The sequence below is a fragment of the Crocuta crocuta genome, unplaced genomic scaffold (genome assembly GCF_008692635.1).
Source record: "Crocuta crocuta isolate KB4526 unplaced genomic scaffold, BGI_CrCroc_1.0 scaffold884, whole genome shotgun sequence".
Taxonomy (NCBI): domain Eukaryota; kingdom Metazoa; phylum Chordata; class Mammalia; order Carnivora; family Hyaenidae; genus Crocuta; species Crocuta crocuta.
In genome coordinates, this window is record NW_027529549.1 from 2,221,409 (window position 1) to 2,246,048 (window position 24,640).

The 24,640-nt window shown below is 40.4% G+C and overlaps 1 protein-coding gene across 2 annotated transcripts in view; it reads right to left on the bottom strand.

Moving 5' to 3' along the window:
* BDNF (brain derived neurotrophic factor) overlaps nt 1-24,640 on the bottom strand; it is a 59,945-nt gene that overhangs the window by 23,864 nt on the left and 11,441 nt on the right. The window contains exon 1 of one of the 2 annotated variants that reach the window (XM_077761420.1): nt 16,216-16,274. The exons of the other annotated variant lie outside the window; for it this stretch is intronic. The gene's annotated coding sequence lies outside the window, so the exon portion shown is untranslated. Of the gene's footprint in view, nt 1-16,215; nt 16,275-24,640 lie in introns of those variants that run through there. 2 annotated transcript variants of the gene reach the window in all.

The window sequence follows — 24,640 nt, forward strand, 5'->3', positions numbered from 1 at the left end:
ACCACCAGCCTGAGGGGTGACCATAGACAAACATACTTGGGGAACAAGACCGACTGCCAAGAGTCTATGAGACACTGAGACGGTGGAGGGGGAGAGGAAATCTCCAAAAACGTCTCAAGATGTAAACAGAAAACAAGAGCAGGCTGACAAAGACAGACTTGAAGAGGAAGACATGTGGTTAAATGACTCCATATGTGGTCATCTGCAAATACATATATTGCAAATTCCATAAGCCTAACAGGGAAATTAGGGAGACATGACATATATGGGGGCAAATTTTAAGGATACAGACTTGAATATACAAATAAAAGGTCAATGTTGAATGAATGATCCAAAAGTGATCTTAAAAAAATGTTATCCCTAGTGATCAGTATAGTTGTTGGAGACAGGTGCCTGTCACACACAGGTAGGCCTCTAACTTTCCTCCAAAATCAGATGCAAACTTCAAACACTTCTTAAAACACTCCCTAGGGGACCTTTTAACCCAAATTTAGAAACTGAATGAAAAACTATGCTTTAAAAAGGCAAAAAAAAGACCAAAAAAAGCTTCTCATCTCCATATGTACAGTCATCTGGAAAGCAGATCTCCCATTAAATGGATGGTCAAAGCTGCACCACAATGTTAAACTAATCATGAAAATTCAAGAGTGGCTTTCCACACCCTCCTGAAGTGCAACATTCCTAGAAGCAGGGGAATAACCACAGGAGGTAGTTCACTGGAGGTGCTGTACTTGGTTCCTAGAGGCCTGGTGAGAAACCAGAAGGCGGCATGGAACTCAGAAAAAAGAAACCAAAGAACTCTTCTATTTTGGTCAAGGCAGACCCTGTGCAGGGAGCCTGGTTCCAGCTGGGTCTTAGTAGCCGAAACGGTGCAATGCAATCTGTAACCACCTCGTAATAAAATGGATCTTGACTTCAGGCCATTCTGAGAAGTTGTAATGCCTCTTTGAGTCAAATACAACATCCTCCCACCTCCAGCTTCATTTCACAGCAGACCATGATTCTTTACAGAAATTTCTCTAGTAGGCTTACTAACCTATATTATTTCAAGTCAGTCTCTTCTGGCATAAGAGCTTTAAACTCTCCCTGATTAAGAATAAGAATACATTATATACATTTTAGTATATTCATTTACTTATTCAGCAAAGGTTATTAAAAGCTGACTGACTTTCGACACACTTTGCTTAAGGAAAATGAAAATTTTCAAGGCTGCTTCATGTACAGTGGAAATAATCAACTTAGGAACTCTTACTTTTTGTAAGTAAGCTCTATGCCCAGTGTAGGGCTTAAATTCACGACCCCAAGATCAAGAGTCAAATGCTCTACTGACTGAGCCAGCCAGGAGTCCCTCAACTTGGTAACTCCTAATGGAGTCCTCAAGTGACTGACTGTTAACTTTAAACTCACTGACTTTTAAGTAAAACAAGAAAATCAGAGATCTATGGATCAGAGGTGGGTGCACTCCCAGCAGTCAATAGCTTTCAAGGAAGTGTTTCAGTGTTACCCCAAATGGTCAGTTTCACACAGTTAATCAATTAGAGGTTCACAAGTTCAAAAACAGTTCTTAAAAAATGTTAATGAGCTGACACCTCCAAGGTGTACATTCAGAATCAGGGATTCAAGCTCATGTTTCATCCGCTGAGCTCTGGTCATATCATTGAAGCGAAAGGTCATAACCAGCTGTGTTTCTGTCATCCCTCACGTGAAGAAAACTCAGTGGTAGACCATGATTATTCCATGAGGAAAAAACCCCACAAATATTTTGAAAGCTCCATGTCTGCCTTTTCTCCCTTCAGAGCCACCAAGGTCACCCACCATTCTGCAGTTGGGTTATCCTTGAAAGCTTTTCATTGGGGTCAACATGTCAAAATCACAGCTTAGGAGAACTGTGACTTAGCCTTCTCCTAAAATTTGCTTTTTAACCTTTTGTTATCTAACAGTCTCTGAGCACAGACGCCAGGGACACCAAGATGAATGAGACAGAACCCCTGCCTTTGGGGACTTCACTGCTAGAGAGGGGATAGGGAATAGATTAGACCCATATTAAATCAACAACTATAGTTCAATGTAGAATATCCTGTCATTGACACGTGCCCAAGTGCAGTCTCAAAAGAGGGAATGAATTGGGGGGGGGGGAAGGGGACTGAGAAGAGGCGGCTATTGGCCCAGATTTTTTGGTCAGTATAGTTAATACTGTGTAGATAAAAGATGACATTATCTGACTTTTTAACCTCTTATTACCTACAGGACATAAAGCAAGAAAAGTACCCATAAAGAATTCAATGTTGGTACGCTTTTGGAGTATGTAAGCTGGAAATCAAGACTCATATATGGCTACTTACCTAGAAATGATTTCTCACTCACAGTGCTTTCCTAGTTGAACATGACAATGCTGAAGCCTTTTTCTTTTCCATGTGGGAAAGAAATGTTGACTTATTTTAGTAAGTACCTCTGGCGCCACCTACAATGTGTATGCCCATCAATCAGCCATGTGCTGTGGGAACCAAGACGATGTAGGACACACATTTTTTGCTTTCAAAGGCTTTACAATTTTAATTGTAGAATTAAGACTAAAGTACCTGGTTGTTGAATTGCTATACTGGACACCTGAAACTAATGTAACACTGTATGTTTTAACTGACCAGAATTACATGGGGCTAAAGAAGCTAAAGACTAAAATACATGGGGCAAAAAAAAAAAGCTAACTTATAAGATGGCTGTTTTGGGAAAAGGACCCTATCTCTCACTCAACTGTGAAAAACATTACCATTTATACAACTTCTACTTGTTAGTACATATTCAGGGTAACCATATTTCCCTCCTTTGGGATTCTGAATTGAGAACAGAATAGAAACACGCTGTCAAGTGGGAATCAAATACAGAGTCACATTAGCAAAGCTGGGAGAAAACATGGTGGGATCTATTTCCTATTATCTCAAATCAAGGCCTTGGGATCCATAGGGTTAAAGGCAGAAAAATGAGAACCGAGAGGCCAGAGGTCTTGGCAGGACCTGCGAGAAGGCCCTGCATGTATTGCTTACTGCATAATGGCTAGAACACCAAGAACCTGCAAATTCGGATGTGGTGGTCCCACAGAGCAAGGGAGTTGTGGGCTCAATTTCACTGCAGCACTCCAGTAGAGAACAGATTTAGTTAAGGTCCCGTCAGTCAGATTAACTGCTTCTCACAGAAAGGAGCAAGTAATGGGGACAAGAGAAGGAACCAAATGGTCCTCCGATTTGAACTCTTCTGTTGTGCATTTTAGGAAGCAGATGCCCTTGTGGAAATTACAGGGTGAGGGAAAGTATCTCCCTCAATATTACTCAAGGCATGGAGAATTTAAGCAACTTGTCCAAGATCATAGCTCTAGTCAGTGGTGGACCTGGAATCCAACTCCATTCTTCAAGCTAGGTCTTGAAGAATGAGTAGGATGTAGAGGGAAGAGAGTCATGAATAAACAAATTAGACTCCAAAGATTACAGGAAAACAGTCTTGGTCTTGTCAACTTTGGTACAAAGTGAAGCAAATTTAGGCAGGAAGCATATTAATAAGGTTGTAAGTAAGTCATAAATGGTGCTATTTAGGGTTGGAAAGTGCCAATAGTAACAACAGTGACTGGAATTCATTAAGCACTTACTATGCCAAGCACTGTTGTAAGCACTTTACAAGTGTTAACACATTTAATCCCTACCACTACCCTCTTAAGAGGTTGAGGCACAGAGAGTTGAAATAATGCATACAAGGCTACACTCCCAGTAAGTGGAATCCAACTTGACTACCGGGCTGGGGAATACTGTCCCAGGTTTTCCGCTGTCAATGGAAGTTTCTGAGAAAACATCTTTCCAGTCAAAATATCTTCAACAGGCCTCCCATCTCAAAGCCTCTGAACTTCTGATTATTTACAAGTCGCAAATCCCTTCTAACCATGCACTAATCCACATATTTGGACAACGAAGTAAATGATAAGTCTCTCTAAATCACGGGATATTAAATTTATTTGCCTTTTAGTTCAGCGATTCTTAAACGGAATTTCCTGCACATCGGAACCACCCGTGGAAGTTTCTAAATATATGTCTGGGTTCCGTTCCAAACCTACAAATCTCAGGGACTAGCACCTGATATCTGTTTTTTTCGGTTTCGAAGGTAATTTTGCTGATCACCAGGTTTGGGAAGCCCACTCTGTGTTATGTTCTCCAATGGTTCACTTACCAGGATCATCAGCTTTAAGTAAAATTTTAACGAAGAAGCTCAAAGAACAAGACATCAAAAATCGTATATTTTATTTCTCTCTTTTTAAAAGTTTTTTTTTCTTTTAAAAAAAGGCAACTAAATTTAAAACCTCTTTAAAATAAACATTTTTTTAATCTTCCCCATCATCATTTTCCTCCTTGGCACACAGAAGGTCACCAATCTCTGCTCTGCAGAGTGGACAGCAGGTCAGGGTGATGATATTGGCCTACACCTGTGCCAGACATGCATATTAACGTGTCAAGGGTAAAATATGGCTTCTAACCTGAATACTGTAAGTTATGATTGTGAACAGCCAGCGACGGTAAGAGGGCTGGGTTAGGAGAAGTCGTGGAGCTGTAATCCTTGCTCTGGTTCTATAGCTGTGCAGCCTGGATCAAGTTATATAGCTACTGTGAGCTTCAGTTTCCTCATCTTTATCTGGGAATAATGTCTGCTCAATCTTCTTCAAAGGGTTATTTGTAAGATCAAATGGAATGAGATATGTGAATGCATTTTTAAAACATGAAACAAGATTTCGGACCAGACTATTACTGAAATGTGCAGCCTTGTCTACCTATGACTTTAGCCTAGAAAATCATGTAGGAACATTAGTGATGACAAACCAGCAGAACTTTGTTTCCAGTACCAGTGCTTATAGCACTAGGGCAAGTTTTCATAGCCTCTGATACTGCTTGGAATAGTGATGGTGAGGGTTCCCCTAGATTTTTACAAGAGACTGACCCTGAACAACAAAGGCTCTGGAATAAAAGAGGCTTCCGAGTCTTAAGAAAGTCATTATCAGGCATGTGAAAATCAGCAAAAATACATGATAAATTCTAGGGGCGCCCGGGTGGCTCAGTCGATTAAGCTTCTGACTTCAGCTCAGGTCATGATCTCGTGGTTCGTGGGTTCATGCCCCACGTTGGGCTCTGTGCTGACAGCTCAGAGCCTGGAGCCTGCTTCATATTCTTTGTCTCTCTCTTTCTCTGTCCCTCCCCCTGCTTGCGCGCTGTCTGCCTGTCTCTCTCTCTCTCAAAAATAAACATTAAAAAATTTTTTAAATTAAAAAAAGTGATAAATTCTAATGACTACTAAAATGTTTAAGTTAAGATCGTCCCTCATTGCTTCTCAACTGTTATGCACCTGTGATTATTTCTAAAAATTATGCAATGGGAAACATTCATGTAGAAGTGTCCCCTTTACCAAGTTTCATTTGTGCATATTCGGAACAAGCAGGTGAAGATACCTGTCAATGCAAGACAACGGCTGAAGGATGAGGAGGGCAGTCATTTTCATGAAAAAGAAGGAAGATTTAGGACTTTGGCATTTCTACTTGTTGACTTTTATCTAAAAAAAGTAGTTTTCTCACTGGGCTTTGCAGAGCGGAGTGTCAAGGGGCCTCTCGCAAGGGACAAAACTGAGATCAAAGGGCCGAGGATACTGATGCTTCCACCTGTAGTTCAACTAGAACAGTACTGCTTGCTTTTGTCTGAAATGTTTAGATTCTGTATATGATTTTGTTAGGGGGGAAAAACAGTCCTACAATTTACTTACTTATGTTTATACCACTAATTTTGAGGTTAGTGGCATATGCCTAGCTCTCTGAGTTTGTCTCAAACACACAGAATGGAGTGTTCTCCGGCACTATTTATTCACTGCCTACTCCCCCCGCCTGCTCAGGAGGGCAAGAGAAGGCTGGGAGCACGGCTGCACCCTTGGTACTCGAAGGCAAACAGGACCTATTACCACTTTTTGATCCAGTTCCCAATTTTAATGAGAGTCACAGAAGAACTATGAAAATGTTCTTCCTTGTTATCTATCAAGAGGTTAAACATTTCTTTCTGAGCTGCTGATGCCACACTGCTCTTAGTTATATTGGCATATTTACAGGATCCATGAACACCACATATGGACTCTCATTTCTACCACATATTTGAGCAAAAACACCTCCTAACTCTACCGTGAAAGGAGATCCAATGGATTGAAAAGTGGTTTTTAGTAAACTCTAAAGAGAGACATTGCTAAATTTAAAATGTTACTGACTAATGTTTAAAGGCAAGATCGTGTTCACTAAACTGATTTTTCTGTCTTTTCCTTGCTCAGCATAATCATGAAATCAGCTTCTAGTAAGTGCAAGCATTCTCAAAAATTGAAGTTTCTTCAGGGGGAAAACATACAGCATTTATAAACACTGTCAAATGAAAGACACATTCCTGAATACTAAGAGGCCCAAACATGTCCTCATATGTAAGGGGAAAAAATCCATCACTAAGTCAGTGGAAATGAACCCACGTCTTTGGTTCAGAAGTTCTTCCACTGTGGTTTCTACCCACATCAAGCACAAAGAGCTCCTCGTGAAATATCCTCAAATAGCAAAATGTTTCACACAACATACACCAAGCATTTTTATCTTTGTTTGCATATAAAATGACAACAAAAGAATTGAGTAATAAAAAAAGATCAATTATCAAAAACAAATTTTTCTAAGTTTATTTACTGAGAGACAGAATGGGTGCATGTGGGCACGCACATGAGTAGGGTGGGGGCAGAGAGAGAGGGAGACGGAATTCCAAGCAGGCTCCTCCCTGTCAGTGCAGAGCCCAACCTGATGCGATTCGAACTCACCACCCATGAGACTATGACCTGAGCCAAGATCAAAAGGCAGATGCTTAACCGATTGAGCTGCCTAGGTGCCCCAAAAATGATCAGCTCTTAAAAAAGAAATAAGTTTGTGTCACATGTTACAGCCCATGGCTGAAAATACAGTGTGGACAGAAAATCAGAGAATTTGCTCAACAGATTTTTTTCTTTCTAAAGACCAGGCCTCTTTTGAAGCACGTATATGAAGAGGTAATGGAAGGCTCCCAGGAGACCATCAATGGAGTTTCCTATCAAGTAGCACCTAAAGATGGATAGATCCATACAGGGAAAAGAAACCCTATCTAGCCCAGTGCCTGGCATCCACTGGCACTCAATTAATGCTTGGTAAATTAATGAGTAAAATAATCATTCCCCGTATATAACACTTTTTTTCTTTTTTAAAAGAAGAGCTTTGTAATAGGAGACAACATACATGCAGCAACATAAACTATAAAATCTGTGATATCCTAAAGGGGATGTAAATAGTAAACTGTCTGATACGCTATGAATACTTGAAAGCAGTCTGAGGGCTCGACCATAAAAATAAATATTCACAGGGCACCTGGGTGGCTCAGTTGGTTACGCATCCAACTTTGGCTCAGCTCATGATCTCATGGTTCATGGGTTTAAGTCCCACATTGGGCTCTGTGCTGACAGCTCAGAGCTTGAAGCCTGCTTGAGATTCTAGGTCTCCCCCGTCTCTGTCCCCACCCCCGACTTGTGCTCTGTCTCTCAAAAATAAACATTAAAAATTTCTTAATAAAAATAAATATTCACAAGTATTGGAGTGGGCTGTACACACCCATGGTCTAAACTTGCATTATAATGACATATCCGGGGTGTCTGAGTGGCTCAGTCAGTTGAGTTTGTCCAACTTAGGCTCATGTCATGATCTCGAGGCTCATGGGTTCAGGCCCCATGTCAGGCTCTCTGCTGACAGCTCAGAGCCTGGAGCCTGCTTCGGATTCTGTGTCTCCCTCTCTCTCTGCCCCTACCCTGCTCACACTCTGTCTCTTATAAATGAATATTTAAAAAAAATAACAATGACATATCCATGTTGGTTAATCTCTAATTATTCTACACAAGAGGAAAATAAGTTAATAATAAAAAATTTGAAAAAGTAATATATGTTGAAACCTGATGGAGTTGGGGAAGGGGTCCATTTCTTTAACACTTTACATTTAAAAAGAGAAACTCTGAGAACTGTCATATCTGAAGATCTCATGGTCTCCAGAAAGAGAAAGTGAATGTTGAGAAGGGTTTTTTAAGTTCAGCTGCTAAATTCCTCTAGAAAATCAAATGTCAAAAGTTAATTTCTCAAGCATTTTGGGTATCTGAATCTGATCAGGCTTCTTTTTAGAAACATTCTGCTTAGTCGGATCCAAAGAAAAGTAACTACTTTTGGGAATCCGTATGTAAGTATGGAAAAAGTAAAAGTGCATCACTTCTGATATTCAATTTACAGAACTGCAAAGGTAGAGGATTCAAACACAAAGATATATAATTGTTATTACTAGGATTGTATGTGGACTAAAAATAGGGAGCACATTTCATAATACGATCAATGTATCCAAAAATCTTAGGAGCACAAACGTACTTCAGATCCCATATACTCAACTCCAACCTCCCACATTACCAGGCATCCTTCCTAAAAGGTTTTCAGCCTCTGCTTAAACATCTGTAACAGGAAACTGACCACATCCATAAAAAGCCTCTTCTTTTGTTAGATTATAAGTCTCCCTGATGAAGCGCTTTGTATGCAGTCAGCATTCAATATTTGCTGAATTAAATAGAACTGAAAATACTTCTAGATACTACACAAGGTACCAACATTTCTATCACTGGTTCTAGGTCTGTTCTCTGGGGGACACAAAACAAACCCACTCTCTCCTTCCACATGTGAAGACTGTCCTGAATTAAGGATGTCAAAAACATTATCACACGTGCTGCCACTAATCCCCTAGCCATGCGGGCATTAGCAGTTAGAACATTCTTTCTCTTTGAGCCTAGACAGCTTCAGAATTCTTAAGCCAGCATGCCAGGTAGCTGGAATCATGTGAGGGGAGTTGCTAGGAGAGACCAAAAACCATTTGCCATTCTGGCCTGTTTTTCTGTCTCCAGCCACCCATTCCAAATTCCCTCGACCATCCCTCTCCTGGAAAGATTTCAAATGCTCTGTGTATCTGTATCAAAATGATTTCCAAAGCATACTAAAGCAATTTCAGGGGGTGCCTGGGTGGTTCAGTAGGTTAAGAGTCTAACTCTTGATTTCGGCTCAGGTCATGATCTCACAGTGTGTGGGATGGAGCCTCATGCCAGGCCTCGCACTGACAGCTAGGAGCCTGCTTGGGATTCTCTCTCTCCCTCCCCCTCACTGCCCCTCCCTACTTGTGCACACCTGCATGCTCTCACTGTCTCTCAAAATAAATGTTTAAAAAACAAAAATAAAAAAATAAAGCAATTTTAGCTCCTTGAAAGTAATAGGTATACACGGTCTATCTTAAAAATGGAGAACTATTAGCTTTCCCATTAGGCATTTACACTCGTGCAAGTGCAGATCAAGACTGCAGTAGCTCTGTTCACTGCCTGTAGTCACCCCACTTGCTCACACTGAACCTGTGATTATTTAAAACATCTAGGCTTCCTTTCTATCGTTTGGTAAGTCATCCCCCAAATCCTTTTTGCAACTCCCTATTCTAACTTGTATTTATACAATTGATTTTAACAAATCATAGTAGTTCACATCTAAGTAAATGATCCAGATTCTATAATTCAACAGAATGTCTGCTGGTTTTGTGTTTCCATATGATAAACATATCATCTGTGCCTTTAGATACATTATCAGCCAACATGTTAATGCTGGATGTACTTTCCCAGTGTTGCATAAGAGAACACCTTTGACAGTCTGGTCTAGGAATGTGGCCTGGGACCCTGCCAAGCATCCCTTCCAACAGCGTGGAGCAGATTTCTTGACCTTCAGATGCTGTGTGATGTAAAAGAAATTTATCTGTGTTTAAAAACACTCCCCGTAATTCAGGAAATAAACAAACATGTGAAAAGAGTGAGAAACTTGTTTCAAGTTGGGCATAGCTTCAGTTTTCAAAAACACAGGAAGGCAGAAAGAACATCAGAAAAGGCGGCACATGCTGAAACCAGCAGCTCTAAAACCAAGACTGATTAGACTAAATCTCATGTGGCAAAAACCGTACGCAGTGAGTTTCCTTTTTCCTCCTCCTCTCTGTATCTCTTTCTTTATTACTTTATTTCCTGTAAAATAAAGTTTTCTGCACCCAATTGTTCCTATGGATGACACAAAGTACATACAACATAATGACTTTCCTGGGTTATCTGCTTCCCAGAAATTGGCACTAACTTAACATACGCTGTATCCCCCCACCAAGACAAAAACAAAAAACCAAAAAATGTATTATTTATTTTGCATTCCCTGAAGCACAATAACTATCATCCAAAACTTGGAAAACATTTAAATGAAAATCCACCAGTAAGTTTATAGTTGCTACCGTTTAAATCAACCTTAGCGTTTCGTATGTTCCAAACATGCTAATTTTATAAATGAATCAAATTGTGCATAAGAAATTTCAAAACTAAGCCAACTAAAAGACATCAACGGCAGGTACTAGGAAAAAAGTAGCATTACGCTTATTTCTCCCAACTTCTGCTTCTCTGCCAGCAAAACAAAAAAGCATTTTTCTGTAATTATAAAGTGTCTTCATTGTCTATGTGGCTCGTCAGGACAATGTGAAGCAACTATTAATCAATTGATTTGTTCGTTCAACATTATTTGTTAAAGTGCCTCATCTGCTACCAGCACTGTTTTGGATGCTATTATGGGAGCATGCAAAAATGAAATAATACAGATTTTGTCATCAAAGAATTTTAACCTAATTTATGATTATTGGCTTCTAGCTCCATTACTATTTTTTGGTGCTGATTCAGATGTAGATCTTTATCTATTTTAAGGCTGAGGTGGTTCTTATCATTTCCTTCTTCTTGTCTGTTTTCCCCCCTACTTTTTTGGTGTTTAAAGTCTTGTTACACCCATGACCCTTTATTTTACTCTTAATTCTTCTCAAATCATTAAAGTTAAAATTGGATCTTGGATCAAAGACATTCTTAAGATCTCTCCACTCAATTTATTTGGTGTTACTGTATCTCAGAAAGTACAATGAGTTGCCTGTAGCAAATGGATAAAATCAGAACCTTTGTTCCCAATGTTTCAATATATAATCTTAAAAATAGTTGAAAAAAAAAAAAAGCCAGTCTTTATACTTGGCAAGCTAGTCTACATTTGGCCACTATATTAAAATGCTAAAATGACTTAGTGTATGTGATGAGTTGTGGATCTTCCAGTTTTAAAATCTCATCTCCAATCCCAAATGCGTAATAAACCCCTACATGCCTGTCCCCAGCCTCACACGCACCAAATCTGAATAGGGTGGCAAGGAAATCCTAGTAACTGTAGCTTTAAAAGAAATGGCTCCTATGGCAAAGAAGTCATTTGGCTGGTAAAGCTGGTGATTTTGTTCTCTAGGTGGCACTATTACTTCAATTTTTGATAAGTTGCTTAAGTTTCTTGAAAACACCAGTTTTACTTGCTTTTGGTTTCATTATATAAATCTTAATTTTATACACACTAGCTGTAATTAAATGACAGGTTGTCTTCTGGTTTTATTTTAATAAGTCAGTTTGAAGTTAAGTGCTTTTTTAATCATATAATTTTATATTTCCTAGTTATATTGTCTTGGAATTAAGGAATCTTTCTTTGCCGGCCTTCCTCCCTCTAAATACGCAAAGGCATGTCAAAAACACAGAAGGTGGTCATAAAGCTTCAGTCAGACCAAAGGAATGAAGATTAAAGCACATTTAAGAGCTACTAGGTTCTGTGAGCTTTCAAAATCAGGACATTACTACCATGACAACCAATGAAAAGTCCTTTCAAGTGAACCTTTGGGGAAAACTGCATAACATTCGTTACTCTCTGGGCTCTTTGGAAATAAACTTGTGCTTTATTATGGCTGTCACTGAAGCTTGTAAATTTACTCTGCTTCTGCCTACTCACTCTCCTGGTCCCATACTCGGCCCCTCAATTCATTTAATGGAACCCATCCTCAAACTTCAGACACTGTATAAAATGAGACATCAGGGCAACAAGCCTATTTGGTCAGATTTGTTTCACCAAGAGCATAAGTGTCCCAGAGTTTGAACTTGAATTTGAGTACGCACATTTAAATAAAAGCGTCTGTGCTTCTTATCTGACCACATACACATGCTTTTCTATGGAAGTAAGAACAGCTTCCTGTTCCACTTAGGGAACACACCCACTTACCATTCCTGTACCCCAAAAAGTTTTTCAAAGTCAATATATTAATGAGCGTCATTGTTTTAAGTCTGTCGTCAGAATGATTCCATATATTTAATAATTCGGTACATGACTTTCCTAAAGCTTTAGGTTTAAGTGATCTGGAAAGCCAGAGGTAAGTTTAAGTATAAAATTATTTAGGACTGAACAATTCTATGCCTTAAGTGGAAGTTTAAAGGGACTATGAGGACACATATGCCTAGCCTTAAAAATACCAAAGCTTTCCTCTGTTTCCTAGGGTTAAAATCCACGTACACAAGACATACGGATTTCATTTGCCAACATCATTTATTGCTTAACATTACTCCACACTGAACAAAGTAAATGGATGCAGAGGGTAACCAGTAAGTTTGCTCATTCACCTTTGAAGCCCATGTGGGTATGTTATTTACCCTAGTAGAGAAAATTTATCACAACCCAACTTAATGTGATTCTTGTTCAAAAGACTTCTTCCTCCACTGAACAGCGAGCATTTAAACCTAAAATTCCCCTGAATTCTCTTCTCCATTCCTCTTTAAAATGCAATTCACAGCTTGAGATTACAGAGCCTGCCAGGGGCTGAATGGCTGCTCTAGAAGGCTGAGAGTCCTTCAATTAAGCAGCAATTTTGCAATTAGTGGAAACTGAGTGCTCCATAACAATCGTTTGAAAACAAGTTGAGAAAAGTTAGCAATTACCCTATTAAAGGGACATATTCACTTGCATTTGGCTGGGCTGGCCCCCTCACACAAATTACAATCTTCTATACAAGGAGAAGCCCATCGAAAATGGTTTCAACCATTAAAATAAATTCGATATTATGAACATCGAAATGGGAGTGCCTTTCATTTTAAAAGATATTCAGAGTTTAGCTGTCATACACTTTCCATGCTATTTCCATTCACGAAGTCTCAAATTGTTCTCTCTACTATGGGACTAACTTCCTAAATCTTAAAATGTTAATGAACTGCATGCGTATGACCTTTCCTTTGTGCACATCTTCAATATTCTTGAAGCTTAGTAGAAGATCAAGTCCATGATTGAGACCCAAAGCTGCTGGCTGTTACATTCCACAAGTTCACTACCTGGATATAGAATATAGAGCTCTGTGTGTTGTGTGTGTGTGTGAAGGGGGGCAGGTGGTGGATATTTACAGAACGTTTTAAAAATGAAGGCAAAAAAAAAAAAAAGTTAACAGCTCTTTGCTATTATCAGATAGGCGTGCCCAGCTTGCTGTGTGTCCTGAGCTACAAACCAGAGCTATTTATGTTTGAAAGAAATGAGATTATCAATCATCTGCATTTTGACTTACTGAAGAGTAAGATTCCAGGAAGGGAATACCTTACATTCTAATGGTGCCCCTATGAAACAGAAAACCGAAAGACTTTAAGCCAGGATTTTAGAAATTTGCATTTACAGGATTTCCCCCCTCCTGATCATCCAAAACGAACCAGCTATATTACAGCATCTCCCCACCCCACTTTGGCCATTGTGAGATCTAGACTATTAATTCACCTAGTACAAATGAATCATTTGCTTTTTAGGCAAATGATCATTTTCTTATTCCTCTTGATCGAAACTAACAGTTACACTTATTGAGAAGACATCCCCTCCCCAAAAGAGATTTCCTTGATGCTTTATTTTGTGGATATTCAAATGTTGACCTAATTTATATCTTAAGTGACCTTAAAATAAACAAGATTTCCAGTTACTAATTCAGTCCTGAATAGGCTATGAATGGCTCCAAAGGTATGTGAAAAATAACATTGTTATTTTGGTTTTTAAAAAATGTGATGTCTAAGTGTGTATGCAATGTTCTAAGGGTTCAAAACATGTACGTAAGTCTTGTTTATCTGGAAATCATTTCTTTCTGCTTATAAAATTTATAAATAGAAAACATTCTGTAATAACTTAAAATAGCCCTACCTAGATAACAATTCTCCTATCAAAATACTTATTACCGGTCTGTATTTACCAACATTTATCACATTTTGCAAAATAACGTAGAAGAAAAAAGACAACGACTTTATTGCCCTGGAATTCCAGTAATGGTGACCAACGTGTTTTAAATTCCAGTGAAAGTCATGGTTACATTTCAACAAGTGTCTCCTCCTTTCTCTTACCTCTGCTGCTAGTCCAGAGGTAAACTTACAAAAGAAAAATGTTAAGCAAGGTGTTTGCAAAATCAGAAAATAGGAGTTAGTGACTGTTTTAAAGGGAGGCTGGTCCCAGGGCCAAAATTTTGCAATCTCTAAGTGCAATGTGTGATGATCTATTACATGTAACAACATGGAGCACTACATGGTCAGAAACTTCAACTTAAAAATGACAGTGCTGCAGGAGGTAAACGCTGAGGGTTCCTGTGTTTAGAAGAATTAAGTCTGTAATTACACTTCAATAAATAAAAATGTAAAAAATGTATACAATTTTAAGACTAAAATAGCTTTTGATCTTATAATAAACATATATACAAATAGGTTTTGGGATAAAAATAGAGAAGAGATATATTCCAAGAAGTCAAACCCGTTTGAAAGTCTTATTTAACAGAATAACACGTTTTATATACAGTTTTTAAAAAGTTCCCAATTAGATACTGGTTTGGTTTAAAAGATAACTGTACTAGGGGAATTAATAAACACTCGGAAAAATTATTTTCTTTGCTTCTGGCCAAGAACATTCCTGCATTCTTGTAAAAAAAAAATATTCATTGGCTACTGCTGACATTGAAGAGTAAGTATAAGATACCTGAAGCACCCTAAAATAAGATCGAGGAAGAGCTAACACACCACCAACCATAGCCCATCATAACTCCGCCAGCACGAGGAAAACTTGCATTGGAGCCAAAGAGGGGCAACCAGTCAAAATACATCCGAGTCGGGAGTCTGAGCATCATTCAACAAGTCCCTCCTACCAGCTCCCGAGGGATCCCGAAAAGCCATCCCTTACCACTTCCCCACCCCCAGCCTCCCGGCCCCAGCAGCTGCTCTGGGTAGGTTGGCCGGCAGAGGGCACCCTCTACCTTCCCTAGCACCAATCTCCCTGCCCCACTCCTCCTCGCCCCCCAATCCCTGGCCCTCCACCCCGCTCCACCCCCAACATTCAAACACAGCATCCTCCGACCACGACTCCAGTTTACTCCAGCAGCCCGAGGCTTTTCTCCCGTGGGGGAGCCCCTACTCTGCGGTTTCCCTAATCACCCCGTCGGGCATATACCCCCAATCCTCAACTCTTTCTTTCCACGCACAGCTCACCCATTCTTTTTCCCAGGCTTTGCATCCCCAGGGACCCACGCGAGTCAGGACACCCCACCCTGCCCCCGAAAGTTAAAACTTCTGTACTTCCCTAGAAGGTGCCCCAAGGGAGGGGCGCGGGATGGGGAGAGATGTGGGCGCAGCTAGCTCCTTGCAGGTCCGAGCTGCAGGAGTGTGTCAAGTTTTCCAAGATATATTGGCAATGGACCTGTGTAAGTCCGCAGGTGATCGAGTGCGCCCAGCCGGAGCCCCGAGGGTGCGGTGGTGTGGGCTGAAGGATCAAGACCCCCTCCCCTCCACCCCCAATCTGCGCGGGGATCGCCCAGCCCAGAGGAAAGATTCCTATCCTAGCTCGGATACAGTCACCGCAGTCAGGGCCCCCGACAGCTGGCGCCCTAAATCTCTCTCACGACCCCGCCTCTGCAAGGGCAGGGTTTCGGGGGCTCGCCAGGGCGCCGTCTCCGTTCCCACCACCCGCTCCGCGTCTCCTCTAGGCTTTTTCTCCCCCACTTCAGGGCTGCCCAGGGTCCCTCTCCCTCGGAGGTCCTGGCTGCCCTCTGGATCGCGGGATGCGAGGAGAAGGCTCCGCCAGAGCAACTCCAAGTCCCCCTTCCTCCTGGAGGGGAGGAAAGGCGTTCCGACCGCTTCCCACAACTTCAGGGCCCCCCCTCCAGCCAACTTTCCCCCGCGGACGGGCGGCTCCCGCGCCAAGCCCCACGCCTGCCGCTCGCCTACCTCGGGGTCCACACAAAGCTCACGGGTCCCCGGCGGAGGAGTCACATCGTTAGCTCGCTCCCGGCCCCTGCGCCCAGCCCCGATCCCCGTCGCGGAGCCGCTGGCCGCCGGCCCCACAGCAGCGGTGGCAACTGCGGTTCAGGCGTCTCATCAAAGCTCCCCGAGGAGGAAGAGGGGGGCCCGNTTCCTAGCTCCGCTCAGCCCCCGGGACTCCGGGACTCCCCGGGCCTGCGCGCCCCTCGCTCCCAGTCCCTGGGGCCCCGCGACACGGCCCCGCAAACCTCGCGCCCGTCCTGGGCGCCGGGGCAGGACTCACGCGCCGCGTCCGCCGCTTCGAGGGGCGACCTACCCCCGCCCGGGGGAACCCCACGTCCGCGCCCTCTGCGGAAACCCCGGCTGGCGGGAAGGAGCCAGAAGAAATCGGGCGTCCCTGGGGTCTTGCTCCCCTTCCTGGCAACTCCCTCGGCCCCATCCCAGCACTCAAGTTCTGCGGGAGAGGGCGTGCGTTTTCCCGGCCACAAGACACACCTTCCCGCACCTTCCCGCACGACGGAGCTGCAAACGCGAGCACACAATGAAATTGCACGGAGCATGGGGGCTATTGGTTTACTCCGCTGTCTTAAACACTCCGGCTTAAACAGAGTTCGTGCACTGACCTCTCCAGAGTTTGCCTAATAGGAATTCAATCAAGATAATAACGGCATTTTTTATTAATGAACGCCCCCAGATAACGTTACACCAAGTTACTTGCTCCAGCCAGGAAGCCGAGGCAATGACAGACCTCACTAAAGCCACACGCTTTCTAGCAGACCGGAGGAAAACGGAAAGAGAAAGAAAGAAAAGAAACCCACCTTTTCAGTCACTACTTGTCAAAGTAAACATCAAGGCAGCTGCTCTGGGGAAGACTTCGGCCCCAAAACTCCCAGACTCTATTATTTTTTTCACGTTCCCTTTGGTTAAAAAGAAGGGGGGGGGTGCGAGTCTTTGGTGCCTGGTATGTACTCCTTCTGTTCTGCAGCAAAGAAGTTAAATTATTGATAGTGGAAATTGCATGGCGGAGGTAATACTCGCACCCCCTGAGCGAGGAGCTCCATTTGATCTCGGCAGGGGCAGGGAGATTTCATGCTAGCTCGCCAGGGGGAGCGGCAGCGCGAGCAGCCCTCTCCGCGGTGAATGGGAAAGTGGGTGGGAGTCCACGAGAGGGCTCCACGGTGCCTTGACGTGCGGTGTCATATGATACCTCCGCTGCCTCGAAATAGACACTCTAGTGCACGAATTACCAGAATCAAAATTCAGCGCATTTAAAATGATACATCTTTTATTAGAAGAGTTCCGTTCCAGGGCATTGCATGGTTTTGCAGATGTTTTCACTTCCCTCCCTAACAAACTTACACACATAAACCAATCCTTTTAATAATGAACCTGGGCAGCAAAGATAAATAAAAAGCCATCTGTTTTTTACCTACGTGTGTGGGGGTGGGGGTGGCAATTGGCTCAATTAATCCTCCCCTCGCGCCCCTCCCCCACCCAGCGAAGAGCAAACAGACTTTAGGGTGCTGGTAGCCAGAACCTTGGAGACAACTGAAGTGGCTAGGGTCCTGAGGAGTATTTTCAGTTTGCCATTGGACGAACGCTATTACCCGTCTACCTAGGTTCCTGCTTTAAATAAGCTGATTTTAGTTCCCATTAGTTCAAACGATTCGTACGCTACTGGGAAAGACCTTAACATACAGAATAAGGAACAAGACAGCAGTACTTAATTTGTAGTCCTTGGACCTCCCGCAAGCGTACCAGTATCATCTGGGTGCCTACTAAAAAGCAGATTTCTCCTCCAGAATTTGTGATTTAGTAGGGCTGGGGCAGGGTCCAGGGATTAGCGCTTTAACAAGCGCCTCAGGCAATTCGGATGCAGAAAGTCTGAGGTCACAACCTGAGAAACACTTTCTTAAGAGATGCATAAAAGGGTGTCAGAGGAATCTCCCATCCACACCACCCCAAATTTGGTGGGCAGTTTTATGTGTATGTACAGTTTTCTGTAATCTCATAGGGGTTTGACCTAATAATTGCTAAGACTCATTGCTGTAAGAATTTCCTTAAACACTCCAACATTAATTTGGGGAAAGGGTAAGATTTATAAACAGTTTTCTTTCCTGGACCCTCTTGTGGTTATCAAGAATGTGCTGGTTGAACTGTGTATATAATACTATTATATACTCGGTTCAGTGTATCTAAGGGTTTACAGTTAACAAAATGTACATGTATATTAGCTGTTTAAGAGCTTGTAAAAACTAGTGAAAGAAATTATTATTATTTTATAAAGAACCTGAGACTCAGTGCCACGAAATAATTTGCCCAAGTTCACGCAGCTAAATGCCAGAGACAAAACTTGAATGAACTCAGGAACTCTAACAAGAAATATCCCTGCCTCTCCCCACCTCCATGTAAACAAAGCTATCTGTTCTTTGGAAGTGTTATCCGGAAGGATTTTGCAAATTGTTGGCTGAATAGTCAAATTGTTCAAAAATATGCATATTCTTAGAGTGTCACACATTTAGCTTACACCTCTATCAACTTGACAGAACACATGACCGATACAAACTACCCTAGAGCACAGAGGATGAAGTTTATTGTGTAATATTTAATGCATTTGAAACATGCAGGCTAGACCTGCGGCAATAAAGGATGGAGGGCATGAAGCTGGGCTTGGCCACCTCAAAGTACCTCTGTATTGATACCCAGGGGTGTAGCCCGAATGCAGATAAAATTTCTTTTAATACTGCAAAACCATTAAGAGGCTAGATTTATAAATTTAAACACACACACACACACACACACACACCCCACACACGAAATCTTGTTACTATTTTATAAAGTACTGGAAGAGCCCTGCCCTAAACTTCTCTTTTTTAAAATAACGTTATGCAAACTTCAAACCCATGATTACTTTTCAACTTTAAATTTGCTCAAAAACGAGCTATTTCCTTACGTTTTTAAGCTCAATTGTAAATTACTTCCTCTGGGAAAAATACCTACCAAGTGAAGAGTCAAGAATTTTATTCTCAGTGCTGCCCAGAGATTATGGCAAATCTACCTGCTAAATTCACATTGCCATATCAGCATTTTGCTGAAGGAAAAAGTGTTCTCCTTTATCAGACTGATTATGTCTGTGGCCAGTCTTCTTCCTACTCTCCCTTGAATAAATAAATGTTTGTATCTCTGCCTTCCAGTGTGTGGTGCAGTTTTACTGAGAAAAAGACAGAGGAGTCAGAAATGGCAGGACTATTTCAAAATAAAAGAAGATCAAATGCCAATTCAGATAAACCCTTTGATGAATCAGACCTCTGGACATTTCTGAGCATTTTGAAACTTTCTGACCTGTGATTATAGTTTTACCAAAACAGTAAAAGATCAGACTTATGATACTGGCTTATTTGCCTTAAAAGTACACCTTACCTTCAGAAACAATGAAACTAAGATAAACTAAAGTTGTACTGGTGCCTTGCATGGAATTTTGAATAAATTTTATCTTTGTTTAGTTCAGGTAGCATATGGCAACAGTGTTAGAAGTCTAAGACAAAACTGTTTACAAAATTATTTTCCTATTATGATCAGGGATGATGCTGAGAATATAGAGCACACATGTCTGATTCTCCCTAAAGATTAGTCTCTCACAGGATTGATATGTTAGAAACAAAGTTTCCAAGTTTATGATCTGAACGTTTTCTCAATCACCGAAAGGAGAAAAATCTTTACTGTTTGAAAAGAAAACATTTCCTATTTCATTTTTGCGGGGTTTAAAAATTAAATGTGAATTAGTCAAAATCTTTATTTATTTTTGGTTATGGGCTAAATCTATTCTAACCCAATGTTCTAGAAGGACAAAGGTCAAGAAGGAGAAGAAATGTGAATTCCTATCTACTCTTGTCAGGAAACATAAACTAATCCTCATTACTCAAGTGGGAACAGAGGCAGTAGGCTCAGATTTGACATTGACATATTTTTTTCTATTAATAATTTTAATTGGCTGAGGTAAATTCTACTATCATTACAAGCATTGTATGTTTAATTATGTTTATTTAAGGTTCCTAGTTACTCCTGCCTTCAATCCTCCTTGCAAAAAAAAAAAAAAATAGTTGTCTAGAATCAAATGAACTGACCTCAAAAACTGCTGAAAATCTTGTAATTAGCATAGGGAAAATAATAAGTAAACAGAAAACTCTCCTGCTTAGCAGAGTGGCAAAGGTATTTTCAAAGTAATGCTGTATGAATTCAAAGGCCCAATCCAGCATTGAACTATGTCACTAATAATCCTACAAATTATTAAGTAAGGCCTGTCCTGAGAAAAATCTTACAGGAGAAATAATATCCCTGTTCATTAGATGATACCTTAATATGAGGTATACTTCTCTGTAAGCTTTTTATGAACCAGAGGAATAGCTCTATGCCATAATCAGATGTGTCCAAATTGGTCGACACCTGTTAAAAGAATTATGTAACCAGGCATGGCCATTAGTGGCAAACAAACAAATGAAAGGAACCACAGTATGAAAATGTTAGAAGGGCCAAAATTAGGAGAATAGAACAAGAAGGTCAAAAAACGATCCCATCTGGGAATAATATTTAGTTGGATCAAGAAAAACAACACCAAAACCATTAGGAAAAAACTGAGACTAACCCCTTAAACATATGAGAGTCATCAACTTGTAACCTTCTGAGTTACCAGATTTTCTCGGAAAACATTTGAAAATGAATAGTGAAGAATAAATTGGGTCACTCATTGTAACGTTTCTGTAAGCACAGTCAAAAGGGATGTGATTGTAGACTTAGAACAGTTAGAACTGACAGTGATAGCTGCCTGTGGTATTTTGTTTTTGTTATTGGGAGAAGTGCCATGAGAGGAATTAGCAATTTAAACCAAAGGGTTTCAGGACATTGAATCAAATGGTAAGGAACAGATTACCTTATTTTGGAGACCTAATTCTTTAGGCTGTGTGTTGATGGGGGTGAGAGATTTTCTACTGCTCCATTTCATATTCTTCATAAAGAAAGTCGGAAACATATACAAAAAGATAATTTAAAAAAAAAAATCACTGAACTTCCTAAAGTCGTATTTTAAAAAAATCACACGAAGAATTTGGCCTATTTTTGCGTGATTCTGAATCTACACAATACCTATCTTGAATGGTCTCTGACAAAGGACCAGAGCAAGATGTACAGGTGGCTCTCTTGTCAAAGTCCTCCAGGATAGCACAGGCATGGTAGGAATAAAACACTCAGGGCTACACATGTGGCAGCCAAGGGTTAGGCTTTTGATTTGTCTAGCATACAGAATCATTTGGAAACATAAGAAACTCTTGACTTTTCTTAACTTCAATTCATCTTCAGTTTATTATCTTCACATCATGGTTACGTTCATTCAGTTGATGAAAGCTTGCTGAATACCTACTACCAGACATTGCTCTATGGACTAAGTTTTGTTTTGTTTTAAGATTTTACTATTTCAGTAATCTCTACATCCTACATGGGGCTTGAACTCACAACCATGAGTTCAAGAGTCATACGCTCCACCAACTGAGCCTGCCAGGTGCCCCAACTCTATTGCCTATGTTAAAGGCAGATGGATAAAACATATTTCAGCTTTTTAGGTGCTCAAATTCTAGAACATGAGATTTGTCTTTTAAGCCACTGGGTCATCTGTGAATTAGTTAAGGATAGGAAATTGTTTGGTTTTGTTTTTCCTTGTCATGGGTTTGGTGTATGGAAAGATGACATTCAGCATGCCACCAGTGGCCAGGAGATAGTAGTGATGAACAAGAAACTTGTTCCCAAAGCTGGAAGAGCACCTAGCAGCTGGGGAGGACCCTCCATGACTGATCAGGGCCCTATCTACTCTTGGTCGGCAGCATTTTACAGAAGGTAAACAAAGGGTAAGGGGTCATGGATATAAGTAGTGGTAGAAAGGAAATGAAGCATAGTTCAGGCAAATAATTTTCCTAATATGATTAGGCAGATTTATCAAAAGATTAATAAGGAAGGGATCGTAAGAGACTATCTTGTCTTCCTCACTGCTCATTGGCCTACCATTACAGACCAGTAAAGGAGATTCCACATCCTTCTTCTGAGGACCTTTCTAAGGATCCAGAAATTCTAGTGCTTGGAAGTTCCCATTTATAACACATTTTGTTATAAATGGGAACTTTTTGGTATCTTATTTCATTTCATCCAACCTTAGTGAAGACGGAGAACAGCTGCTTACTAACCTCCTTGTGTTATTAAGTCACCACTCGGACTTTTCTCATAGCAAGAAATCAGATCTCACAACCTTTCTTCATAAACTCCAACTTCCAATCCATTAATCATTTCCCTTGGTCTACCCTGGACCTCCTCCAAGATCTCCATATTCTTCTGAAAATGTGGAGCCCCAAACTAGACATGTGTGTGAAATTATCCAGGGCTCAGGAAACATGGGAGTCATGAATTATCTGAACACAGCTGTTGGGAAAAACTAAAGGGGAGATTCAATTAGATTGACAAATCCTTCCCTTGCAACTTAGAGACAGAAGTGGTTTGTTTCATAAAAAGATGAGCCTTCATGTCAGAGGTATATCTTTTATCCTTAGTTTTTAGATGAAGCACTTTGCAAAAGAAACAGATCTTGAATAGGACGTTTAGTTTTTACTTATTTTCTTCTCAAGAAAATTGTTTAAGAACAAGTGATTTTTCTGTATTCCACTTAATATCCCAAGTTGTGGACCTTTATCTGTTAAAGTGGGATAGTGTTTGTATACTCTCAAGTGTTTATTTTGATGTAAGTTCTCTCACAGGGTAAGAACTATGAAACACTACACTACATTTAAAACTTCAACTTTCTCCTAATTTGAACCATATCTTTTCATTTTGTCTGCATATAAAGCCTAATTAGAATAGAGCAAAACTAAATTGCAGTCCATAAAAAAGAATCATGTTAACCTACATGACACCTAGAATCAAGTTTAACTGATCATTTCACTTGTCATTTCTATCTCTGTTATGATCTCACAATCCAGTGTGACCAAATATATTTTGGGCCTTCTCATTCTTTATAGCTCAGATGGAGAGCATGGGATCAGCAGAAATACCATTCCCACTACTCATGGTTGTCTCTTTAGGTCATGCTTAGGGCATTCAATGGTGACTACAAAATCAATCCAGTAGTCCCAAGAAGAAATTAGGCTAGACATGGAATGAAATCAACATTCTAAAAAGAAACTGAAGAGGAGAGGAGAACATTTCTTTCCCCTTTCATAATATAATTTTGAGAAGTTGTTAAGGGACTCTGTGACCAAATGAAGACTACTAAGAGTGTTTGCTGTAAGTAGGCACTTCTTAAGCCTTAGTCTATCAATGTAGGGCACCAAGTCTAGTTGGATCAAAGAAAGGGTGGTGGTGATGCAGATGGACAGGACAAATATAATGTTTCACAAATGTTGAAGGCAGAGAGATGGAATAGAATGGGGGAAAGTAGAGCCACACGTTTAAATTCCAAGACCCCTTAATTGATTTTCTTTTTGTCAGTCATTTCTATACGTAACACTCAAAGAGCCCCCCCTTTTTTTTTTTTTGCCTCGACAGTAGTTATGAACTGGAAAAGATGGGTAGTGAATGTGAGGTAAGGGACTATATGGCTAGGTATCCAATTTTGGAAGTCAGACATTGATTCCATGATACAAATTAAATATATTTCTGGGATGCAAATTCAGACCATACTTTTCCTCAAGGTAGCCTCTCTGCTAAATTAGAAAAATGAAGACCTAGAACTTTAATACCAAATTCCACACCTCTCCCAATACAGTAAGATGTGTAGCACTGAGGATCTTTTATTTCATAGACATGTTTTCCTGGAGTACTTGAGAAGAATGAGCCAATACTATTATATATTCTGACCTTTTTAATTTAAAAAAAGAAAAAGTTCCCAGGATAAATAACTGAAGTTAGCTTGCATTGCTCATTGCTTTATGTCTATACTGAATGCTAATTTGAATTACCATTCTCACATAATAAACATATTCTTATGGCATTACAACCAGATTGTGGATGTAGATCATCTTGGAACTACTTTGCAAGCCAAATTTCCATTGCCTTCCATTTTATCTGCACACAAAAACTAATTAAAGTGAGTAAAAATAAATTGAATTCCATAAAAAAGAATCATGCTAACCTACATGATGCCAAATTGTCTCAAAAAATATATAGAAGTTTGACATATTCTTGACTATTTGCTTGACTAATTAACATTTTTAATATTACTTTTTGCTATTGTGTTTTTGATCATTCATATTGTTCTTATTTATGTAATTGCATTTTTCATTTTAGGAAGAATTTATAAATATCTAATTTACACTTCAATTAATTAAGTTTTTATAAGAGCACAACTTCAGAACAGTAG